The following is a 25,087-nucleotide window of genomic DNA, read 5'->3' as shown; positions in this document are numbered from 1 at the left end:
TTCAGCCTATTTCAAATCAAAACACCTATGCTCATAAAAAAGTGTTTTCCTCCCTGTTGCTTTTCACCCTCATTAATTTTGACCACTATGTTTTAATGTAATTTTAGCCTGATTTTTTTTTCTACCCATACAGAGACGATTGTGTCTTAACAATATTCCCTTGATTTATTTTTTTAATTAATGGTCTGTATGACTCACCATTTTGCTAACGTTTTTAGCAGTCTGTCCAGGCAGTCTTTTTTTCAGCTCTCAGTGTTTTCCAGCAGCTGGCCTATTATAGCAGGCTTAGGATCCTCTTGAAAACAACTTCTACAATTTCCAAAAGATGTCTGTGTAGACATGGGTGGTATAACTATTTTTTTAGCACAGAAAGGGGAAATGTAACAGTCTCTGTTTACTGAACAGCTCTGACTCACCCTGCCCAAGCTGTCTCAGCGAGGTGGAGAAGAAGAAAGCGCGTGAGAGAGCAAGAGAAAGCAAGTGCGATCGTGTCATTAGACTGTATTCCAAATTATACACGAGGAGCTGAATTAAGATCTTAAATCCCCAGCGTTAAGTGTTATATTTTCCACGTTCAAAGAGCAAAACCATGTGCTGACATCCTAATTGGTACTTTATAAAGGAAAAACAGCATCACTTAGGAAGTAAAATACTCATTCTGCATCTTCTCCCAGGCCTGTCTCCAAGCAGCATATTTATGTTTCGAAAGATGGCATACAAAAAATCATAGCTACTTATGTCACACTTTTGTTTTGCTTGTAATCATGATAGAATTTAATTTGATTATATCTGGCAGGTAAAAAAGTAAATGCTTGATTTTACTGCTGTTATTACCCCAAATCCAAATACATATCTACATCCTTCACAAAAGTCAGTAAACCCACATAGGAACTTGGCTAAAAATAATTTGCAATGCATTACTTCAGAAGTGCGGCTGGTCCCTCAAAAAGTACTGGGGATTTGTCTTCCAAGGTTTAGCTGCTATAAACAATTCTGTAACACTCTTGCAAACAGCTCAGCCCTGCACGTGGTATCGGCTCAGCATTCAGAACTCACTCTTCTCCATCAGTCACACGGCTTGGCAGATGAAAGTGAAAATATAGTTTCTTTCCCATCTTGCCCGGTTCATCACAAAATGCTGCCGTTTAGTTTCTTTTCAGTACTGTAGATGATGGATGGACAGAAGATTATTCAGATCACACAACAGATGAGTCCTGAATATACACTATGAAGAAAATTTTCCATATGCCATTTCAGACAAGACATCAACCTGGTAGAGCGAGGACAGTGACCCAGGATTCAAGAAACAGCCTTCCTAATTTCAGCAATACTAAGTCATTAAGTAGCATTTCACTTTACAAATCCCATGTTTGTTTGTTTGTTTTAACAGAGTATGCTAACTTTGAGCCACAAACAAATTCTGGCTAATGAATAATATCAGCACTTCAATTAAACAACCCTCTTCATTTTCTAACTGCTGTGATAAGGATTTCTGGAAAAGGTCACACGGTCTTTTGATTGACTGGATTTATCCAGCACTTTTCAAAGCCACCCTATGGGAATACTTTAGAATTCTTCACCCTTAGAGAAATGCTGTAACTTAGCACAACACTGTTACTCCCATGCTACTCATGGAAATGGTGGAGTAGCAAAGCTTGTATTTCTGACTCCAGTTCAATCATTTGCCCAGATTTCTTACACTATGGCTATATGGTGCTCTCCACCTGCACTCCAGCTCGTGGAAGCTCTGAAATTGCAGTTTGTGTAGTGATGAGTCCAAGGTAAGTTCTCCAAAAAGCAGGTGCACAATGTCTTGTCTCCTGCCAGCCCAGGGGGAGCAGCACAGCCCCTTGGGAAGGTCTCTTGGGCTTTATGTGGTAAAAATGTGCCAGTGCAAGTCAGCCCACGCAACATTATTTTGTAAAGTCTCGACTTACGTATGGGTCAGGCAGCAGAGTCCTTCAGTCACTGCAATAGACATCTCCTCCATCCACGGAGAACCCGCCTTTTTTAACAAGTACCCCTCTAGAAATGCATGCTTGTTTTCTTCATTCTAGGTGAGAAAAAAATTCAGTTTGTGGGTTGAGGTCAAGGCAAAATTGCCGCATTCATTCATTCTAAAGTGGATCTATTTGTTCATCATCTAAGGTGCCCATATACTTTGCTGAAAGAGAATATTAGCTGTGACTCAGCATAGCGATAGGCACCTTCCCAGCTCCTGCTCAAGGTACTAGCAGTGCCTGTGCATGCCCTTAAATGTCACTTCCAGAGGGACAAAAGGCCAGCAGTAACTTGGCAAAAGAATTGGGCTCTATAGAACCATTTTCAAGCTTGTTTGGAACTATTTTTTAACAGTTTTCTCAGCTTTCTTGCTGCCATTTGCTATCCCACTCCCTGAGATAACAGGCTAATATAGACCCCCAGACATGATGCTTAAATAACTCAAGCATATTAGAACTTTCAGTGGAGCGACTGAGGGAACGCTGGCTTAGCACTGCATCTCGCCTCTTTGCCAGACCGTCCCTGATAACAACAACTACCTTCAGAGTCGTGGCAAGATATCCATCCCATATAGCTACACTTCCTCTCTAAAAATGTGCAGTGTGTTCTCAAAAAAAAACCAGTTAAATAAGTGATAAATCTAGGAGGATCATTTTAATCCACATGAAGTTTCTCCATTGCGCCACCTCAGTAAAAAGAAGCTTTCAGAAGTAACAATGAAATTGTCAAAACTGATTTGTTACAAATCCTGCTGTATTAGCTGTGCCAAGCTCTTCGTTCTTTCCCCTTATGCACAAATCCTCTTCTCTCCAAAATATATTTGCTTGCAGGAAAAGAAAATAAGTTCTGTAGGTCTGCTGGGAAAACCCTTGATGTTCAGCTATCAAGTGACAAACAAAAGCTTTCCAAATATTTTTATAAATACATTATTATGAGTTATTTCCACAGCAGGCTTTTAGAGTGCCCTGCGAAGGAGACTGATTTTAAAATTAGAGACCCAATACCTTGTTAGATCCCATTTAGTTTTTCATAGAGCACAAGACCGACCCAAAGCTCTGTTTTCCTCCGTCTCTTGATGAGTCACTGCTTGTGACACTGAGACACTGTGCAGACTTCATGTCTTTATGAAGATTAAGGAGTCTCATGAAACGCAATTAGAATGAATTTGTACTTGTCAATTGGAAATTGCGTTCAGAACAAACTTTACATTAACAGCAAAATTAGAATCTAGCAATAGATAAATGCACTCTGCCAGGTTATATCTGTCCAGTTCATTTCCTAATAGCCATGGGCAGAGATTCAGAAGAGAGCATTCCTTTCTGATTTCAGCAGGAATCAGTCCGTGCCCTGAAGCACAAACTGGTAGCATGCAGCCAGGTACTAGGGCTGTCTCCAAAAATACAGAGATATCTGGCTCACGGCTACCAAATCAGATGCATTTCACTGGCTCCACTGAAGGGTGTTTCTGGGTAATCCAGTTAGCAAAAGAGGTCTGAAGAGCACGAGCTCTGGGAACAGCAAAATGGAGCTTGTTCATTAGATGAAAAGAGAAACATGTTTATGGAAGAGCTGAGGTTTGGGTACGAACCTACAAAACACACTGCTCAGGCCACGGTTGACAGGCAGTCCACCCAGCCCTCCACACATAGCTTGCTTGTAAATACATGTTAAATATCTAGACTGCGATTTAATTTTACTATTTCATAGTACTTCTTGTACCTCAAGTCAACTAAACTCTTAGCATTCATACCTAATTTTCTCTGGAAAGCTAAAAAGCACAACTATTAGAGTCAACACAAGGTACCACTACTTTCATTGCCACTTCCTCTACTTTTTTTACTTGATTATGTCCACCACTCGGGCAAAAAGACACATGGATTGCTTTAGACTTTCCTCAAAGGAAAAGTTCTCACCAGAAAGCTCTATCTTGACTGTATGTTTCTACAGGACACACTGCTACAGGATTGCAAACGCTTACAACTGTGCTTCTAGCACAGGTTAGACATACAGTCAAAATACAATATGACTTCAGTTCTCTAAAACAGGTGACCCAGTCCTAAAAGAAGCATTCAAAACACACTGTTTTGTCTGGTATTTAACTATACAGAAATAATGAATGCTAACTACTATGCCCAGCACACTGTGTTTTAAGGTAAATTATTTAATTACAACACTTCCTCTGGAGCTCTGCACCGCACCTTAATTCAACAGTGACGTACACATGTATGCAGTAAAACACATGGCGTTTTGCACATCAAAGTCTCAGTTTTGACATACAGAGAAAAATATTCAATGTTTCCACATGGGTACATTCACTATTACCACAAATATGTAAAAAGTGCATTGTGACAATGAGCCAGCACTGGGCCCTTGTGGCCAGGAAGCCAATGGTACCTGGGGTGGGTTAGAAGGGGGTGGTCAGTAGGTCAGAGAGGTTCTCCTGCCCCTCTGCTCTGCCCTGGGGAGACCACAGCTGGAATATTGTGTCCAGTTGTGGCCCCTCAGTTCCAGCAGGACAGGGAACTGCTGGAGAGAGTCCAGCGCAGCCACCAAGATGCTGAAGGGAGTGGAGCATCTCCCGTGTGAGGAAAGGCTGAGGGAGCTGGGGCTCTGGAGCTGGACAAGAGGAGACTGAGGGGGGACTCATTCATGGGGATCAATATGGAAAGGGGGAGTGTCAGGAGGATGGAGCCAGGCTCTTCTGGTGACAACCAGTGACAGGACAAGGGGCAATGGGTGCAAACTGGAACACAGGAGGTTCCCCTTAAATATGAGAAGAAACTTGTTCCTGGTGAGGGTGGCAGAGCCTGGCCCAGGCTGCCCAGGGAGGTTGTGGAGTCTCCTTCTGTGCAGACATTCCAACCCGCCTGGACACCTTCCTGTGTAACCTCATCTGGGTGTTCCTGCTCCATGGGGGGATTGCACTGGATGAGCTTTCCAGGTCCCTTCCCATCCCTGACATTCTGGGATTTTGTGATGTGAAACGAGCTACCTGTGGTGGGGATGGGCAAACGGGCAGCAGCGCTGCAGGCAGAGAACTCGCTGGGGAGGGCACGCCAGCTCTGAGCACCCCCGGGAGGAGAAAATTCGATGCTCTTGTTCCTGCAGATCAGTGACCCAGCAGATGCTGCATTCATCACCTGAAACAAGAAGAGGGTTGTCAGTCACTTGGAAATGCACACGAGGAAACTTATAAAGCTATTTAATTTATATCAGCAATGACATTCAAAGAACAGCAGTGGAAGAGCATTTCAGGACTGTCCAAAGAAGTTTTAATTAGATGTGGTCTGGAATTTGCCAAAACAAACTCATTAGCCTGTTGGCTACGGTGTGAAACCCCCCGCTTTAAATTCTTGTTCTGCCGTTCTTCTGAATCCCAAGGCGGAGGACAAGCCAGTGGCCAGCTCTGCACATGTATTCCTTCTTGTACAAATACTCACCATTCAGAAAGAGACCTTCTATGCATGGATTTCAGGCACTTAGAATTGCAGCAATACAAATTCATGTACAGTGTTACACAGGTCCAAAAAGGACAGCTGTATGGAACCCTCTCTCAAAACTAGAGAAGATCTCAGCCATAAAGGCACACATTTTTTAACATGGGAGGCCACTGTTTCTGGGGAGAACATGGGTCTTAATAATCTAAATTTACTGTATTTTTACTCTTCTCAAAAAAAGTTTTTGTATTATTCAAATGAAGGGATTTTTTTTTTCTAACATTTTGTAGAATAAGCATTTCTCTGACCAGCTTCTAATATGCAAAATCTGTGGTTATGCACCTGCTAGAGACTTTTGTTGGCTCATACCTGTATGTGGTAAGGAGAAAATTACAACTGCTAAAAGCTACCGACAGTATTAAGTAAGAATGAAAGATACTCCTGAACTTACCTAAACATAACCAATCCCAATATGTGAACTCATTATCTTCAATTGTAATGCCTCAGACCTTGGAAATGATGCAAGTTCTTTCCAACACAGCTATTTTAACTGTGTTTCATGCATCTAGAAGGAGCAGACAGAGAGATCAGTCTCTTATTTCACTCAGAAAAAGCTCAGGCAAACAGACCTTCCTTCCCCTCATTATCTTGCCATAGTTTGTAGTCTATTCTGATCTTCCCCAAAGAAACTATCATGTTTATCTAGAGCTTGTACCAAGTACACAAAATGCTTTTTCTATTAAATTGTCTATTTATTGACAGAAACTTACAGTGTGCTTATCTTCAAACACTCACTTTTACATTCACATCCATTGTAAGTGTCACTATTCTCTGTTCCAACACCTTATGATTAAAGTTTCCCAGGTACAGCCTTTAGGGTCTTGTGCCTTGGATTTTCAAAAGCAGCCAGAGTTCTGATTGAATTTCTACAGCATTGTGTTTTGTTTCACACTAATTATAAGCAGTTGAATATCACACATATACCAAAACACTTACTCTTGCCTTCTGATCTCTGCAGTTTGAGATACAGGTTTGCAAATCTGTATAGGAAACCACAAAACAAAATTAATGCAGGAGTGCAAGTTACTTGAAACATTTCAAGAAAATGTTGTTCTTCTCTTTTGCCTTACAGAACTCTCTTGTCAGAGTATACATGGGAAAAAAATTAAAGCGTTGCACAATGAAAGACACATTTACTCTAGCACGCAAGACATTTTTAATGCTTTTACCACACATCAAATGAGATGAATTTATTACGGGCCAAGCATCAGGAGAAAAAAGCATGAGCAACAAACACGGAAGAGGAGGATGGGAAAAGCACTGGTGTTCCAAGGATGGGGCTGTGGGCTTTCAGACACCACGCTCCTGTGACAAATTCATTAAGCCAAGATCTCTGTTCACACTGGGTAGTCCCTAAGTACAAATTCCTTGGTGGAACCTGTATGAAGCCAAACCTTCCGGTAGCAGACCAGGCAGACATAAGCGCTGCTTACAGGCCAGTTTGGCATCCATCGAGTTAGAGAACGTGTTCTCTAATGAGAGGGGATTTATTGCAACACCTTGTTTGGACTAATGACACAGGTAAGTAAAGCCACGAGTTCCACTGCCCTTTATGAACTTCTTGTTCAGCACCACATATTAGGAGTTTTACAAGCCAAGTTCTAATAGTTACTCAAAACCAGGCAAATCATCCTGCTGCACACACCAGAATTCCTAGTAAGTAACGGCTGGGGAAGAACAACCTTCTCCAAAAAAACCCCATACTCCTGTCTTATTTAAACCCCATTTACCCACTCTTAAATGGAATAAATACCTTCAAACAATGGCTGAGAAGATTTACCAACATAGTATAATACAACCAGCACACCTCTGTGTTGGATTGAGTGTTGTCTGAAGCTTGTACACTGAAATTAAGGAAAAAGCAAACTTGCGGGGTTTAATATACAGTAACATTTGTCCTATTTAGAGGAACCTACATGCTAGTAACTTAACGTTGTAGATAAGTTATTCATAGTAAATTGGAGATCTCCTGACCCAAGTGACTTTATACTCTAACCAGGAGGCGTATTCTGTAACACACACAGGTTTCTAGTTCTTAAGAAGAAAATTAGGCTTTACAGTTTGGCTTTGTGTTCAGGCTTTTCCTTCCTGGAAACCTCTAGTGTGGACAGAGAAGTGTTGATAGACCCACACAAGATGGATATGATACCGGGATGCATCACCAGAAAGCACACGTCAAATGTTTTTGAAAAGATATTATAGCCTTATCTGTTGATAATAGAATTCCAATACGATTAAAATACAAATAAAAGATTGAAAGTTCCATTTTTCATATTAAAATCTGCTTTAATTTTGTTTTCTAAGAAGAGAACTTCCAGATTACCAAAAAAGGGACAGATTATTTCCCCTAAGTGTAAACACAGAATTTTAAAGTTGCACCGTGATTTTTTTAATTGTAATTTTAAAACCTAAAAATTCAAGTTAAAATTAAGTGTTTTAAGACAGCACTAGTTTTATTCTCAAAGTACTGAGTTAGCTGAAACGCAAAGTCCATTAAAACACAGATGGCTGTCCAGTCAGCGAAAACAAGATATACAAGGTAATGGAAGTAAAATGGAGACAGAAGAACAAGCTGTACTATAACACATAGGATTTTATACTTCTGTTATCCGAAGTACTCTACACTCACCAATCAAAAACGCTAAGGAGCATCAAAATAAAGTCTGTTTTAGCATTAAAATGTTATTCAGCTACTGCAGGTAGGCAACATTTATGGCCCTTATAAATCGCATGCACAAACAAAGAATTTAACTGTCGGGACCACATCACAAGCAGTTACAAACATCTCCAACTCTGAGGAATTCTTCTGTATGATTTAAGATATTAGAGAGCTATGCAGGAGCTCAGAAAAAAACAGCAGTTTTTTAGAAAATTATACTAATCCATAGATATCATTTTAAATGTACTACATGAGAAAGTATCCAGACATTTGTAAACGTCAGCATCTTCATAAGATCAAGACTGTTACAGAGTTACAGACATAAGTGAAACCTGAGACTGCGATGTAGTTCTCTCCTCCTAGAGCAAGCAAACCCCTCCTTGCTGCCCTGGAAGAGGAAGAAGTTTAGTTTTCTCTCCCATCTCTGGAGCACACCCAGCCATCGCCTGCCCCAGGGCTGGCGGGTCCTGCCTGGTGGCAGTGGGGACAGCCAGACAAGAGCAGGGGAGACAGCTGAAGGGGTTAGTATTAAACTTCTGCTTTTTCCTCATACAAATTTCCTCAAAGTGTATCCTATTATAATTTATGTCATGTGTACATATCAAACCGGAGATTAAGATATGAGACCACACCTGGAATATTGTGTCCCGTTCTGGCCCCTCAGTTCCAGCAAGGCCAGGGAACTGCTGGAGAGAGTCCAGCACAGCCACAAGAGCCCCAGCTCCCTCAGCCTTTCCTCACACGGGAGATGCTCCACTCCCTTCAGCATCTTGGTGGCTGCGCTGGACTCTCTCCAGCAGTTCCCTGTCCTGCTGGAACTGAGGGGCCACAACTGGACACAATATTCCAGGTGTGGTCTCCCCAGGGCAGAGCAGAGGGGCAGGAGAACCTCTCTGACCCACTGACCACCCCCTTCTAACCCACCCCAGGTACCATTGGCTTCCTGGCCACAAGGGCCCAGTGCTGGCTCATGGTCACCCTGCTGTCCCCAGGACCCCCAGGTCCCTTTCCCCTACACTGCTCTCTAATAGGTCATTCCCCAACTTACACTGGAACCTGGGGTTGTTCCTGCCCAGATTCAAGACTCTACACTTGCCCTTGTTCTATTTCATTAAATTTCTCTGTGCCCAGCTCTCCAGCCTGTCCAGGTCTCTGATGGCAGCACAGCTTCCAGTGTCACCACTCCTCCCAGCTCGGTGTCATCAGCAAACTTGCTGACAGTCACTCTGTTCCCTCGTCCATATCATTGATGAATATATTGAATAATACCGGCCCCAGCACTGCCCCCTGAGGCACTGCACTGGATACAGGCCTCAACTGGACTCTGCCCATTGACCACGACTCTCCGGCTTCTTTCCTTCAGCCAGTTCACAGTCCACCTCACTTCTCTCAAATAAAAAGCTGAGGGTAAGAAGAAAAAGTGAGCACCTTCCTCTTCCTTTGGACTTCAAGGCTTGGTCTCCAACAAATAAATGGAAAGAGTAAATCTGAATTGTTGTAAAAGACAAACACCCAACACACAAACAAATACACTTTTTCTAACTCTCTGCAAAAACCCTCGTGCCAACACCAACTGTTTTTAATACACGGCCTGTGCTGTAAGCCTGTGGAGTCAGGCACGCTGGCACTGCCGTCACCACGAGGACAGACAAGCTCTGCCGCTCCAGAAACTCCTGCCAACACGCAAGGGCACCTTTGCGACACCTAACAGGAGGTATGTCCTCCTAGCGCTGATATACACAGGCTGTCTCAGAACCCGTATTCTTCACATCTGTTCATTTTCACTTGTTTGTTTTTCTTTTTTTTTAATCTTGCCTCTTGTTTTTAACTTGTATTTGTTTTTAAGGATTCAATATAACTTATACATCATGGAACCTCTTCCAGACTATATATGTTGCTATAGGAACAGATTGTTTCACTTACAAAGCTCTTAAATGGCCAAATTGTGTAAATACAGAAATCAACAACTGCAAAACTGAACCGATTACTCTTTTCAAGTTCATTTTGAGCACATCACATTTTAAGAGAAATGAATCAGCAGGACATTTGGCAACTGAAGTCAAAAAAACAGATCTGAAGACAACTCTAAGGGCATCTTAAATAAGATCTTTAAGTAAACAATGTGACAGTCACTTGACATAGAAATCTGCTTGCTACTTATTTCTGGAGTGATTTCTTCACAGAAAATAACCTTGCAGGACAAGGTTATGTTTTGCCGTTATTGAAGAAAAATTCATAGTATTTCAGGAACAATGTACACTACACAAGCTTGAGAAGAAATAGTCTGTTTTCATCTGAGTAAAGATAAATTGAAGGAATGCATATATATAAGTCCTGTGGTGCTGCCCTCAGTGCAGGCACAGCAGCACAAAGCCCATTATGCGCTCACACTGAACTCCAGGCCATAAAGCCACTTCCACACGGGTTACACGGATCAGTGAAGAATATGTTCTTAGGCAGTAAAAACATGGTTTTGATGAAGGTACACAATATTCTTTTGAATAAAAGGAAATAAATGCAGTTCAGAATAATACCAGATTCTGAATCTAAACAGTGTGGGTTTTTTGTTGTTTTGTTTTTTAAAAAACAAAGGGTAAGACTTTTTGCACAAAGCTAGACTGAAATAATATACATTTATCACAAATCCTTAGTGCTTAACATATTGGGTCACCATCAATTTCCTGTTCAAATTAGGTGAGGAAGGAAAATTTAGGAGGAGAACCATTTTAATTATTAAATCATATGCTGTACGAAGGGCTACGTGGACTGGCCACAAGGAAAAAGGCCAAAATGACATTTCTGTCATGGTTAAAAAAAGTGCAGGTAGTCATCAGATGTGACATTGTTCAAATACAGAAAATAGAGTATCGACATCTAAACTGGGGGAAGGAAGAATTGCTGTCATTATTCCACAGCCAGAAAATTACAGCGAGCTGGAACTCCACAGAAAACTTCACAAGCTAAAAGCAAATTGCTTTTTGCAGTTTGGAGACGTTAAATGTTATAGACATTGTTTCATGGATAAGATCTGTAGAGTCAGGATAATAACCTGTAACCAAAAACCACCCAGAAATAAAACCACTATGTTTCAAGAACGTAACACACAGACAATAACCACCTTAACCATCCTCCTGCATGTAAAATATTTTATGCTACCAATACTGTAGCTACATAACACCATGGTTTATTATATTGTCTATGGACACTGCTGAAACTCTGCACTGCAGGAGGTGGGAGTGAGAGGCCAGGCTGGATTTGTCAGAGCTTGGAGCAAATGGAAGGGAGGAAAAATGAAAAAATGAGTGTTATAATCTGAAGGGGAAACTGAAGTTTGCAATAACCTAGAGATGAGAGGCTGGAGAGTTGGGCGGGGAATAACCTGATGAAATTTAACAAGGGAAAGTGTAGAGTCCTGCATCTGGGCAGGAACAACCCCAGGTTCCAGTATAGGTTGGGAAATTACATATTAGAGAGCAGTGTAGGGGAAAGGGACCTGGGGGTGCTGGTGGACAACAGGGTGACCATGAGCCAGCACTGTGCCCTCGTGGCAAGGAAGGCCAATGGCATCCTGGGGTGTATTACAAGGGGGGTGGCTAGTAGATCGAGAGAGGTTCTCCTTCCCCTCTACTCCGCCCTGGTGAGACCACATCTGGAATATTGTGTCCAGTGGTGGCCCCTCAGTTCCAGAAGGACAGGGAACTGCTGGAGAGGGTCCAGCGTAGGGCAACCAAGATGATTAAGGGAGTGGAGCATCTCCCTTATGAAGAAAGGCTGAGGGAGCTGGGGCTCTTTAGTTTGGAGAAGAGGAGACTAAGGGGGGACCTCATTAATGTTTATAAATATATAAAGGGTGAGTGCCATGAGGATGGAGCCAGGCTCTTCTCAGTGGCCAACAATGATAGGACAAGGGGTAATGGGATCAAGCTGGAACACAAGAGGTTCCGCTTAAATTTGAGAAAAAACTTCTTCTCAGTGAGGGTGACAGACACTGGAACAGGCTGCCCAGGGGGGTTGTGGAGTCTCCTTCTCTGGAGACATTCAAAACCCGCCTGGACATGTTCCTGTGTGACCTCACCTGGGCGTTCCTGCTCCAGCAGGGGGATTGCACTGGATGATCTTTTGAGGTCCCTTCCAATCCCAAACATACTGTGATACTGTGATGATGGATAGGTGATGGTACACTGCACGAAAAACACGAGAAAAGGGGAAAACATAAAGGCATGCGCTGAAATAAAACACTGGCAACATGATGGAATGAAAAGTACACCGAGAAAAACTGCATATGAACAACCTCGGACATTTGATTGAATTAAACATTGACATTCTTCCATGAGTAAATTGGACAGGAATACTGTTTATTGTCGGGGATTGGCTCAAGGAGCATGGACATGAGTCCGCCAAGCAACTGTACGAGCAGAGCCCATTTTGGTTGACATAAGTAGGCCTTAGTTACCTTGTCTATTAGGCCGTGGGAAAGGGGGAATGGAAAAGTACTAACTAAGGCAGGGTCAGGATATCCTTGAAGAGATAAGAGTCAGAAGAGTGCGGGATGCGCATAGCTAGCTAAACCCAAGTAGGTGGAGTAAGTAAATGCAACCTTTTAGTGCTTAGCCTATTAGATAGAGACAAGTATGCATAATTATGGTATTTGGTATAAATGCACGCTATCTCGGGCAATAAAGTTGAATCGTGCTTTATCACTCACATAGAGTCGGCCTGCATGTTTTCCTCAGCTGCGTACTCGCAGTTTATGTCTGTCCAAATCCAAAATCGGTTTTTGCTACCTGCGGAATACACAAAACTTGAATTTTTGATGCTTGAATAAAAAGGGAATCTGTGACTGCATTTTAAATTCCTGTTATGCTGCAGGTGCTCAAGTTCTTCTGCAGCACTTTGACTAATTCACTTCACTTCAGTATAATGAGTATTCTTCCTTACACATTATTATTCTTCATCCTAGAGCTGCATTTAGGATATGATTCACTTAATAATGAGCTGTTTCTCACATTTTAGTAATTTTCTAGCAGGTTAAATTTTAACTTCATGCCCACAGGGTACGTTACAGGCAGAAAATAGTTTGCTTTGCACAACCAGAGGCACTGTAAACACAAACTCACATTCTGCTCCTCAGGAGGTCTTATTATTGCAGGCAGGACAAGTTCTGGCCTACATGGAACCACTGGGCTGCATCTGCTCTGAACAGCCCGAGAGCAGCAGTGCTGCAGGCCAGCAGGAACTCCACCAGACACCCAGAGTCTCCTGCTGAATAAGACCCTCATCTGCTTTCCTCTGAGAAACATCTTTTGGTATTTTGCAGCTCTGGTTTCCCCCAATGGTCTCTGTAAACGAAAAAAGTAATTTGCTTCGTGATTCATTTTAGTCTGAGAATCTCCGCACATGTCACCATGTGAAGAAAGCACTCAGTGCCAAGCCATGACGCATCCTGCACTGCCAATGTGCTTTTGTTGTTTGGTTACTTAAGCTATGTACTATTTTTTAAATCTGAAAATGAAGTCTTTGCGAGTCAGAGGGCTTTGAAACCCAGCTCTAAGATAGTCATAAGTACCAGTCTATTATTATTAGTGAACAGTTGTTTTTTTTTTTTTAATAGTTCCCAGAAAATCAACAGGAACACTTGACATTGATTCCAGCTCTGGAATAGAGGAGTCTTAAAGAAGTGAAGTCTGAGCAGGCTTAATTGGCTTGAATTCTTTACAAATCTGGCTTAAAGTGGGTGAACTACTCAGTCAACACAGTATTTCGGGAGGCTGTGCATTTTATTCTGAAAACATGAGTTCTAAGCAATGACATTTCATTTCTCTTGGAAGACAGCAGAAACACAGAGCTGAGAATTAAGCCTCCTACGTGGCCAGAGCCCAGTGAGTGAGTGCACGAAGGAGCTGAACCAGCTTCTGTGCTTCTGCCAATGAACCGCAGCGGTCACCTTCAGAAAGGCCTCCCAATACGACTTAACAGACAATTTTAATTATTCTGACTGATAACAATAACAAAAGCATACACATTTCATAGGAATACTCTTTCTGTGGGTGTACACAAACACCAAGAACTAGTAAGGACCTGGACAGATGTGACATAGCCAAACTCTGTCACCTCCCATGCAAAATGCGTTCCAGTCATTGGACAAATGGTAACACAAATGGTAACCCTTTAATGATCCAGTATGCACATATGCGCAGGATTCCCCTTGTTCTACTTTTTAAATTCAGGTATCTGTAAAGATGAAACATGTCTTAATTAATACAGGAATCCTTTTCTTCTATAATATGTAATTAAGCTTGCAAAGCTAGCTATCCTATAGACTTGTTAGCAGCATATTGAAACACAAACCTTAAAAGCACTTACCCCCAAGCAGCCTAAAATAGGTAAAACAGAGAAAGGAACACAGTCTTCACCAGATTGTCAAAAACTGCTCTCCAAAATCCAAGAACATCAGAATATAACATCAAATTTGGGCATACGTTGGCTATATAATCACTTATTATGAAAAAGAGGTTAACAGCAACTCCCCACATGTTGAACTCAAAGTATCAAATGTTTGTGGCCCACACATGCATGGAATAATTAGGTGACACAGTGTTAACGAAGCCCCACACAGTTGAATTCTGTGGTAAAGAGTTAGCAGAGCTGTACATCCCTTCTCGAAGGCTACAGGAGCCTCAGTTTCCTAAAGACCAACACACATCTCTAACCTGACACCACTAGAGCACAGAGTGACCCTTGCCAGTGTTTTTAGCTTTGCAGAAGCTGACCTACATCAGCAGAACAGACTGTTTCTAACTGGGAAACCAAATACGTGTGGTTTTCTATCAAGAAACATTCGCTATTCTCATTTACTATGAAGATAAACAGCTACTGCAGGAATCATTTGAATTTTAACTGTGTTTCAAGACATCACTAATTAGAACCCAAGAAAAGCACTTAAAATCCACAGCCGTGCAGCTGACATCTCTCAGATTCAAGGCGGGAACTGCCCGTGCTCGCTGCGAGGCCGGGACTAACACAACTGCTTTCCGTGGTGCTCATGGAGGAGCACACAGCACATACAAAACCTATTGTTTTCCTAAGTAAGATGTATAATCAAGGTGAGTAGACTCCCCACCCTGAAAAAAACACACACCAAAACAGACCCAAACCCAAGTCATTGCCAGGTCATGCAGGAATCCAGTGAACAGAGCAAACATCCAAAACCTAATACATCCAGCAAGCACTAGTTTCACACAGAATCGACTGGGTTGGAAAAGACCTCAGAGATCATCCAGTCCAACCCTTGGTCCAACTCTAGTCCGTTTACTAGATCATGGCACTAAGTGCCATGTCCAATCTCAGTTTAAAAACCTCCAGGGCCGGCGAGTCCAGCACCTCCCTGGGCAGCCATTCCAATGCCTGACCACTCTCTCTGTAAAGAATTGCTTTCTAATCTCCAGCCTAAATTTCCCCTGGCAGAGTTGAAGCCCATGGCCCCTTGTCCTATTGCTGACTGCCTGGGAGAAGAAACCAATCCCCACCTGGCTAGAACTGCCCTTCAGGTAGTTCTAGAGAGTGCTGAGCTCACCTCTAAGCCTCCTCTTCTCCAGACTAACCAAGCCCAGCTCCCTCAGCCTCTCCCCATAGGGCTTGTGTTCAAGTCCCTTCCCCAGTCTTGTTGCTCTTCTCTGGACCCGCTCCAGCACTTCAATCTCTTTCCTGAGCTGAGGGGCCCAGAACTGAACACAACACTCCAGGTGTGGCCTCCCCAATGCAGAGCACAGGGGAAGGATCACTGCCCTTGTCCTGCTGACCACTTAGGACCAACTCTTCTGATCTGTATTCCAGGTCCAGCACTGCAAATTATATATATATATATATATATTTTAATAAGCAGAAGCTTTCTTGCATTTCCAGGCTTCTGGTAAAAGTCTGTATTTCGGCTCTGACAGAACAGCAAATGAAGGAAGCAATAGTTCAAGAAGCAAATAAATTCAGGAACACTACCAAGTCCGAAAGAATGAAACCTTTTGCTCTGTATGTCATACAACTTTTTAATGGTGTTACTTCAGATTAAACTGAAACACGATCTCAACACTAAGGTTTCACTTGACACAGGATTCACATCCATGCATTAATCAATTACTCTTCGTTTTCTCTGGTTCTACAACTACCTCCAGTCAGATAATAGCCAAAAACCTCCATCTAGAGAAAACTCTGGAGGAATTAAACTATACTACCAGTAAACTATCCCTTTTTATTTCCAGCTGTGAGATCTGTTAGAACGTTCTGACACTATTTTCACAGGTTTTATTAACACAAGAACATACCCACCTGTTGAACAATTTTCAGACACTCAAATATGTATTTAGAGCAAAGAGATACATTGAAGTAGAGAATTAGTTAGAAATTACTGGGGAAAATACTATGGAAAGCAAAGCAAGGTACCACTCTAGTAGGAAAAGGTGCCTAATAATATTAAAAAAAAAAATTCTAAATCTATTACTTGTTTAGCTAAGAGTTGTCTTCGGAAAGCACCAAACACGAATGGATCATGTAAAGTACACATAGGACAAAAAAGTCTAAAAAATCCAGTTTATTTTTTAATTATCATTTTTTTAATAACCTGCATATAAAGTAAGTATGAATTATGTTTCAGAAAATGTCAGAAAGGATGTTTTCTGTGCATCTGAATGGATCAAGGTGATGTACATCCTGATTCTTCACACAGTTTTCAAAGTTTCTTGTTCTCTGATAAGTTTAGTTTCCTCCCAATCCTAAACATCAGGGCAAGTAAAGCATCACACAGTGGTACTAGAACTCTGACAACTAGCCATTACTTTTCTCAGTTTTAGCAACTGAAAAAGGACACATTTAGTGTTTCTTTATCCATAGCTGTGTATCTGCATTCAGACATGTTAACCCCAGGAAAACTGGACAGTTTCCTAGTTCCCTCCCTAGTTTTACAGGACCAATTCTGGATCCAGTTGCAGAAGGTGTACTTCTCTCCCAATGACACTCTGCTCCCTGCTGTACATCATGTACTGCTTCAGCTAAGATCATTCTAAATGTGTGAAGCAATATTCCTTAGACCGTTTCCTTGAGGAAGCAAGCATGCTTGTAATTAAATAACTTATCCTGGAATGCATATTCAGCTCTTCATTTCTTAATTTCTTCACTCACTGCTAAAACAACTCACCTACTTTAATTAAAATCATATCTGTCCATACCATTTCCTTCATAAAATACAAACAAGACTCTGTGAAACATTCTGATTTTAAAACATCGTTCCAGATAACACTCCCAACTAGAGCATCTCGAAGATGAGGGATGAATTATTAAAATTAACATGCCTAGGAAATTAGCATTTTTAATGCAATGAAAAGGTTTCTTCACATTTAAGAATCTGTTTTCACTATTACACTGGCTGTAACACTAACATTTAAGAAGAAAGTTTTTACAGATTATACTATTTCTTGCTTTAGCATTTGACATCTGTGGAAGAGTTTGGTTTTGTAAGCTTATCACAAGTTCTTCAAGGAAATTCAACAGTAACAACCTATTTTGTTTTGAAACACAAGAAAGACTCAAAATCCAAAGAATATTTTACACAACACATACACATAAACAAGGATAGCAAAGCTGTTATTGAGCATCTCAAAGTGCTAACAATGCCAAACCCAAGAACATCTAATAATTTAGCCTCTGGCACAACAAATCTTACATGTACATAAAACCAATACTGTGTTATTCACCACACTGGAAGGTTTAGCGCTCTATAACCAGAAACTACTGTTTCCACACCAAAGTATTTAAAGGTAAATAAACCCCAGTAATTCACAGAAACAGTCTGATTCAACTTTTGTAAACATGAGCAAATACTGACACGGGTGAGTGTTTCAGCACTGGAGTATCACCTGCTCCCAGAGTTAACCAGCTGGAGCGAATGATGAGCAAGCCCAGGTTCAGATACAGATACACCTGGATAAAAAAAAGACTATCATACACAGGTCAAGGAGAGGGTGTGTTTGCACAGCAGTCAAACTCCGTGCTCTTAAATACACCTAGCCTCAAAGGAATAAGAATGCCAGGTAGTGAAGAGAAGCATTTCCAATAAGAGTTTGAAGGCGGTCAGAACCCTGCCGGCACCACTGCCTCTGCTTCTGTACAGGGTATCTGGAAAAGATGGACCCAGTTTGAAATCACTGTATCTTTTAAGCTGGGCCCATCTTTTTGAAACACCCCGTATCCATCTGTGTTGAACTTCATGCAGTTCTTGTAGGACCCATCATCCAATTAACTGAGATCTCAGTGATCGATTTTCATTCTGGTACATCTACCCCTTGTCCACTTTAGAGTAAGCTGTGACCTGCTTAACTACACATTCAGTGCAGTCACCCAGACTGTTGGTAAAGCTAGTGAAGGATACCGGACTGGGTTTTATCCCTGACGAACTGTACCTGTGACCAGCTGCCGGTTCAACTTTGAACCACAAACTCCGGCCCCCCGAGCTGGGCAGGTCAGAGTTTTCCGTCTCTGCTCCAGTCCAGCTCTCCCCAGTTTGTCAGCAAGGACCTCGTGGCAGCCAAAGCAAACACATCCATTCGCAACACAGAAAATACACAAAACATTTAGGAATGACTAGGTTCTTTCTATATCACACTTTTTATAAGACAAATTAGTTTGAAGTTTTGAACTTTAAGAGAAAATCTTGTTTAAATGAAATTAAATGTCAACTGTTTCTTTTTTTCTATTTATCCAATTATGGGTGCACTGAAGTGTAAGATACTGTGTTCCACAAACTTCTTCAAAGATTATGTAACTACAAGAGACCAAAAGGAAAATATTGACCATGAAAAAGATCTGGCTTATAATTACTACTCTGCAAAGCAGCTCATGTCCTCTGAGGCTCTTCTAAATGAGGAAAACAAGGCCTTATGGAATTAAATGCAGAATAAGAAAGTGACTACAACCACTACTGAGGTGAACTGCAAATGTGGACTGGAGACATTTCAGACAGATCTACTTGGGCACTTCAAGGAGCAGCATTTATGGTAAAATAAATGAAACATTAACTCTATAGGACTAACTAGCTACGTGAAAATGCCCTTTTAAATATTTTTCTGTCCCACTATAGACATCCAAGTCTATGCAAAATACAGGTAAGCATGGTTATTTCTAAATTAGTATACAAAATGTCAAAAGATACGTTCTCAGTTTTTAACAACCTGATGCATTAATTCATATTGCCATGACATCATAAACTAATCACCATAAGACATCAGTTTTTCACAGAATATTAATTTCACTGATTGTATCTCCCACTATAACAATTCCAAAGAAGTCAGCTTAAGCAATGCAAAAAAAGCTAGGGTTCCAGCAATAGCAACAATACAATGCAAGTGAATATTTTCAAAAACAAGAAATTACAATGACACTTTCATACATGGAATGAAGAAGGACAATCTAGAGTCTCCATTTGGACTAGAACCTAGAAAAGATAAAGAGCATAAATTAAGACTATACAGGGGACAAACAATTCCTCCTGATTGAGATCAGCCTTCATGAAAAATGAAATAAACTGTCTTCAAATGACATTTCTGAAGACACTGTCATTAATGGTGTGTCAGTCGTTTTCTAGGTCAACACCTTCCCTCATCGCTCCCCCATTTCCAGCCCCGCCGCCTTGCTCTCCTCTCTGGCTTCAGGACACGAAAGGCCTTACCAAGCCCCGTCAGACAGAGGAAAGCAGCACAAACTGCTTGTTTGGTAGCAGAATTGCAAAAAAGGATTGTAGGAGATAAACTCTTTGTGCTTTCACACAGCCCACACAAGCATTAGCTTAAAATATCACTGTAATGTATTTTTCAGTGTCACTTGCTGTTTATTCTGTTTAATGATCCTTTTTGGTTTTTCTGCATGCACGGAATTTTGATACTGCTTTAGTAATAGATGAACAGAATATGTAGTTTAGTGGCTACAATTATTAAACTAATAAATAATGTCCTGTATTGAAGCTATAACTTTCCTGCTTACAAATAGATTCAAAGATATTAGTAATAATTTAGGCAGTTAAATATGCTTTAATTCAAGCTGTTGTACAATGAAGTTCCCGCAACGCAGAGATTGTACAAGCAAACTACAAAAATCTCACTCACTTTTAGAAACTACAACATAATGAAATGCAGCTAAGCCATAGCTGACAGTTGATCAACTGAAATACTTAGAAATACCAAGGTAGCACCCCAGAGGACATGGTGGGCATTCAGAACCTCAAATCACACACTTAGCCCAACACTTCATCTGGCTTCACACCATCTACATGGATCACAGGAAAAAAACCAAGTCTTTAGTAGGTGTTGTGGTTAATCATGCCATACTCTTTCGATTAGAAACACTCACAAAATGAAATTAAAAATAAGAATGGTAAGGAAACATCCTACTACAGTAACCACCCCAAAAGTATTATTACCAGTGTAATGACTTGTTACTGAAGTCACCTTCAGGCAGCGTTTCATTGCTCAACTCAATAATTCCCACAAACAGGGGCACTGGTGAGCCAGCGGCTGGTGTTGCTCTGGGCTGGGAATACAGCCTGAACTCTGTTCCCTCTCCAGAGCCAAGGCTGTTAATAATTCAGGAGTGCGGAGCTGAAATAGGAAGTCACAAACCAGGGATAACCTACTACTCCTATTTGTTCCATCCAATAATGGCACAGGGGAATACCCTAATTTGTTGCTGTTTGATGTTTCCACAGGGGGCCGTGGAAAAAAAGTGGCTTTTTTCTTATCACTCCTTTCCAAATACAGAAAATAAGGTGCAAATCCCCCAAAAGCTTTAAGGTGGGACACCAGTTCAGAGCATTCAGCAAGAAGACTGACAGTGCCATCATCACAAACCAGCAGCTCCCAGCTCCCCAGGACTTCCACTGGAAATCCGTGACCCCGGTCTCACACGGAGGCCAGTTGCCCACAGCTCAGAAGTTGCGGGGACACAGCAAGTCGTGTCCTGGGTGAGCAGCCTGCAGCACACCCCTGCACGAACACAGCACCGGGCTTGTCTGTCAGGGTTTTGCTGCATCCCACAGAACCACGAGCCTTGCTGAGTAAAAATATGTTCTCTCACACATTGCCAGTCTGTCACAGAAATCCCTTCCCAACTAGAACAAGCAAGCACACAGAAACAAGGTGAGAAAACACAAATTTCAGTATTTAACCAGCTCTTATACTAAGCCTTGTTTCTATTATCTTGACGGTTATTGTTGCCTGGTAAAATTAATTTTGTGATTGATTGTAGCTGTTGCCTGGTAATAATCTCTCAGCAGGAGAAGGGTCAGGCTTTGTGTGGCAATGACTGAGCTCATTTCAGCAGCAGGTCTGGAGGAGACACCTGTCAATATCCAGCTATTTCTTTGTCCTTGTTGAAAATAATCCCTTGGATAGCAATGAGTCACAAATAAGCTTGTGAGGGTGGGGAGGAAGCTTTACTAGCAAAACGTAACGAAGAGCACACACCCCCTAACACTTCCAAGTGGCTTCACAGGTCAACCTCTTCAAAGCTAAGCAAAAAGGTTTGTGTTATCCCCCCTCTCCTGTTTGTTTAGAATCAGTATTTTCAGTTAGAACCCAGCAGAGGATCTCCAGCAGATAAACCAGATCTGATACAGAAGCAGGGGACACCTGTTGGTGTTTAGCTGTTGGTGCACCAACTGCAAGCCAGTTCACACCTGTGCACAGTGGCACCAATGATTACTGTAATCCATGCTTTAAATAAAAACAAATGAGTCATGGAGAACGTAAAGTAATGTAATTGCAGTAACAGACACCGAGCAAAATCAGCATCTGCAAGACTCCTCAACTCCAGGGACCTAGAGAACACAATAGCAAGAAACAGAAACTACACCTGCAGATAAGCTTTCTATTTATGTGGGAGCTATTCAACGTATGCATGTAATTGTCAACGGCAAAAAACAAAATAAAGGCTCAAGCTCAGATTTCTGTCATGCTCTTTCATAAGAAAAACACCGTTTTACTAGAACCTGCTTGACTGAAAAAGAATGAAAATAAAAAACAAGCGTGCAACATACAGGATATTGTACCCTTCCTTACATGACTTCAATGCATAGAATCAATCACAGCCAAGATCCTAAGTGAGAAGATATTATTACCAAAAAACACAAGCACTTGTATCTTTTGAACCAGCACTGTCAAAAGAAGAAATAAAACCCCACTTATCTCTCTTGCTTGCACCAGTACAAACATGTGTGGTAAAGCACATTGGTGACCTGGTTAAAACTAGACTAAAAAAAAGAGAAAAACCAAACCACAGTTGGTTTTAACCCACATCAATTCCCCAATCTGTTCTGATACTCAGCCACGCAAACACCTACACGGACACAAGCAGCTAGAAAAAAACGCTCCCTTCAGCAGCAGCGCCTGCTCGAAGTGCAAATGAAACTTAAGACCTTCTGGTGTTTGCAGATTTTTCTTGCCAAAGTTAGCAAAGCAAAAGTTAGACTGAAAAACAAATTAGAGGCCACGATCAAAAATCAGTATGAGACATAAGATAGCTTTACACAAACTTCCATGTAAGCTCTTCATAGACTCTCCAAATTTTGTCCCAGATCAGAAGTTATTAGTCTCAAAACTAATTGTGCTATTGGAAACAAGACCCATTTAAAAGTCAGTAATAGATACAGGGAAAAACCCTTTAGATTTAGCCTAAAATACATAAAAAACAGTTAAATAAATACAGCAAAGAACACAGTTATAGGAAAGTTAGAAAACAAGGCCTTAAGTTACATGAGCAAAATCCACCTTGGAGACATCAAGAAGATGTTTTGAACCGGTAAGATAGAGATAAAAAAACCCTCTACAGTTAACAACTTAGTTACTCAGATTTCCTCTAATATACAAATATTCAAACAAAACCACTCCAGATATCATATTGCCCTCAATAATTTGCTTTCTCACCTTCATTTTAAATGTGAGACAACTGCATAATAACTGCCTTCTGAAAGGTTACCCGTCTGCTTATCTTCAAACAAGTTTTTTTCCTTTTTTACTTATTTATTAGCACAAGTACATTCTAGGCCAACACTATCCATAAAAATATATTTAATCATGTTTTGCCTTTTTTTTTTTTTTTAAGTTTCATCAATTTAGACTTACCCTAAAAAAATAAGAGCCACCTGTTTTTCAGAGCTATGGATTTACAACTTCCAAACAAAGAGGCATCATAAGTTCAGCACAGTGAATTTGAAGAAGCATAACATCCTTCCCCCAAGCTACTGCCAGCTTAGTAAAGCTCCTGAATGCAATACAAAGGCAGGCTGGGATAGGAGGTCTTCCTTATTAGCTAATCATTTTCATTCCTAACACCTTGTCTTCACTGAACATTTTTGTACCTTCTCCTGATTCCTGCTTTCCTCCAGGTAGTTCTAATGGTGAGCTAGTGTTGTCCAACTCTCTTCCAATCATATTTTTAATAAAATTAATTATGGAGAATTACGGATCTCTTCTTTTCTTGACTTTGCAGGTAGCTAGAAAGAAGGTGAATTGAGTTTAGAAAATAAACTTGACCAACAAGTGAGCATAGACATTGAAAAGCTTTCTGATTAAGCTTTCCGTGGTGACAAGTTGAGCAATACCAGATACTTACACCATGTTTCTTTGTCAGCTGATTTACATTCTTAAGTAATCAAACTAATTGTTTACTAACCAGAGAGGAGTTACCATTTATAGCAGCATGCAACAAACACAGTCCCATGTGGTGACTCTCAAGTTTTAGCCAATATACTAAAAAATGGAACATTTAGTAAATGTATTCACACTGGTGCTTGAGAATGTGTCAAATCAGTACAACTATTTTCAAAAACTATATCAAGCCAATATTTAAATGGGCAAACTATCATCTAGTATAATTTGCACCCCAACATTTTAGTCAGGATGAAAAATATCAGATAGTGCCCCAAAAACTTTTCGTTGGATACTTCCATAAATTGTGCTTTAGTATTAGATCCTCCTCTACAAAGCATATGCCAAATCTTTTGCTAACCTGAGCAGCAGGGATTTTGAATGTGAGCTCAACAAATCTATTGCTCTTTATGTTGTGTGCTATGAAGTATTTAATTCATAAATATTAGTTATAATCAATATGGATTAATATAACAATATCAATAGATTATTAATACCATTAATAATTATAATGCAAACAAGGTCTATGATCTAACTTATGACCAGTTAAATCAGTGCAAAGACACTACCAGGTACTGAATCACAATCTTAGTGGAAAACACAAGATTCCAAACTCCAGCTAGACCTTTGAGACTTTACTATTCAGAATAGTAAATATTCGGTTAGTTAAAATGTGATTATATCTAACGTAAACTATGATTTCTCCTCTGAAAGTGAGTATTTAGAGCGGAGGCGTCAGAAGGAGGGGTTCGGCTGAGCCATTTGATGGAGAAAAGCTCAGAAGAGCAGAGCTCTGCTGCAGTTCTGTGACAGCACCTGCCCTCAGAGCTTTACATCACCTGCCAACAGTAACCAGGGTTGTTCTCTCACCTCAGGTGCTCCTTTGTGATGGGCCGGAGTCACAAAAACAATTGTATAAAACGTGATGTAATTATATACATCAAACTGTGTTTTCTGTAATAGCTACAGATCCATTCATGTGTTTAAGCAGACATTGAGTCCAGTGATGTCTAAGGATCTAATGAAGTTGGAAATTTAGCATAAGTATGAAATTTAGGTTGGCAGCGCCTCAGACGGGACCTGAGCTGCCAGCGCTCCCTCAGAACGGAACACGGCATAAATAGGGCATTTTGAAAGACGTAAAAACAAGGAAGATAAAACGTGATCTTTGAGAAGACAGATGCAGGGAAGCATAAAATCGTGAGGAAGCAAGACACGCTTCAATCTCATGAGTCATTTTTATAGATTTA

General features: G+C 40.9%; 1 long non-coding RNA gene across 2 annotated transcripts in view; it reads right to left on the bottom strand.

Annotated features, from left to right (window-relative positions):
• LOC110359085 (uncharacterized) overlaps positions 1-25,087 on the bottom strand; it is a 66,540-nt gene that overhangs the window by 40,708 nt on the left and 745 nt on the right. Inside the window, exons 2-6 of one of the 2 annotated variants that reach the window (XR_010474937.1) lie at positions 23,549-23,683; positions 6,435-6,478; positions 5,890-6,003; positions 4,994-5,141; positions 199-2,053 (exon numbers count right to left, since the gene is read on the bottom strand). This is a non-coding gene — a long non-coding RNA (uncharacterized LOC110359085). The remainder of the gene's footprint in view (positions 1-198; positions 2,054-4,993; positions 5,142-5,889; positions 6,004-6,434; positions 6,479-23,548; positions 23,684-25,087) is intronic. The other variant, XR_010474938.1, reaches the window with a different exon arrangement.

The sequence above is a fragment of the Columba livia genome, chromosome 10 (genome assembly GCF_036013475.1).
Source record: "Columba livia isolate bColLiv1 breed racing homer chromosome 10, bColLiv1.pat.W.v2, whole genome shotgun sequence".
In the NCBI taxonomy this organism is placed as follows: domain Eukaryota; kingdom Metazoa; phylum Chordata; class Aves; order Columbiformes; family Columbidae; genus Columba; species Columba livia.
This window is presented reverse-complemented; position numbering and strand designations above follow the sequence as displayed.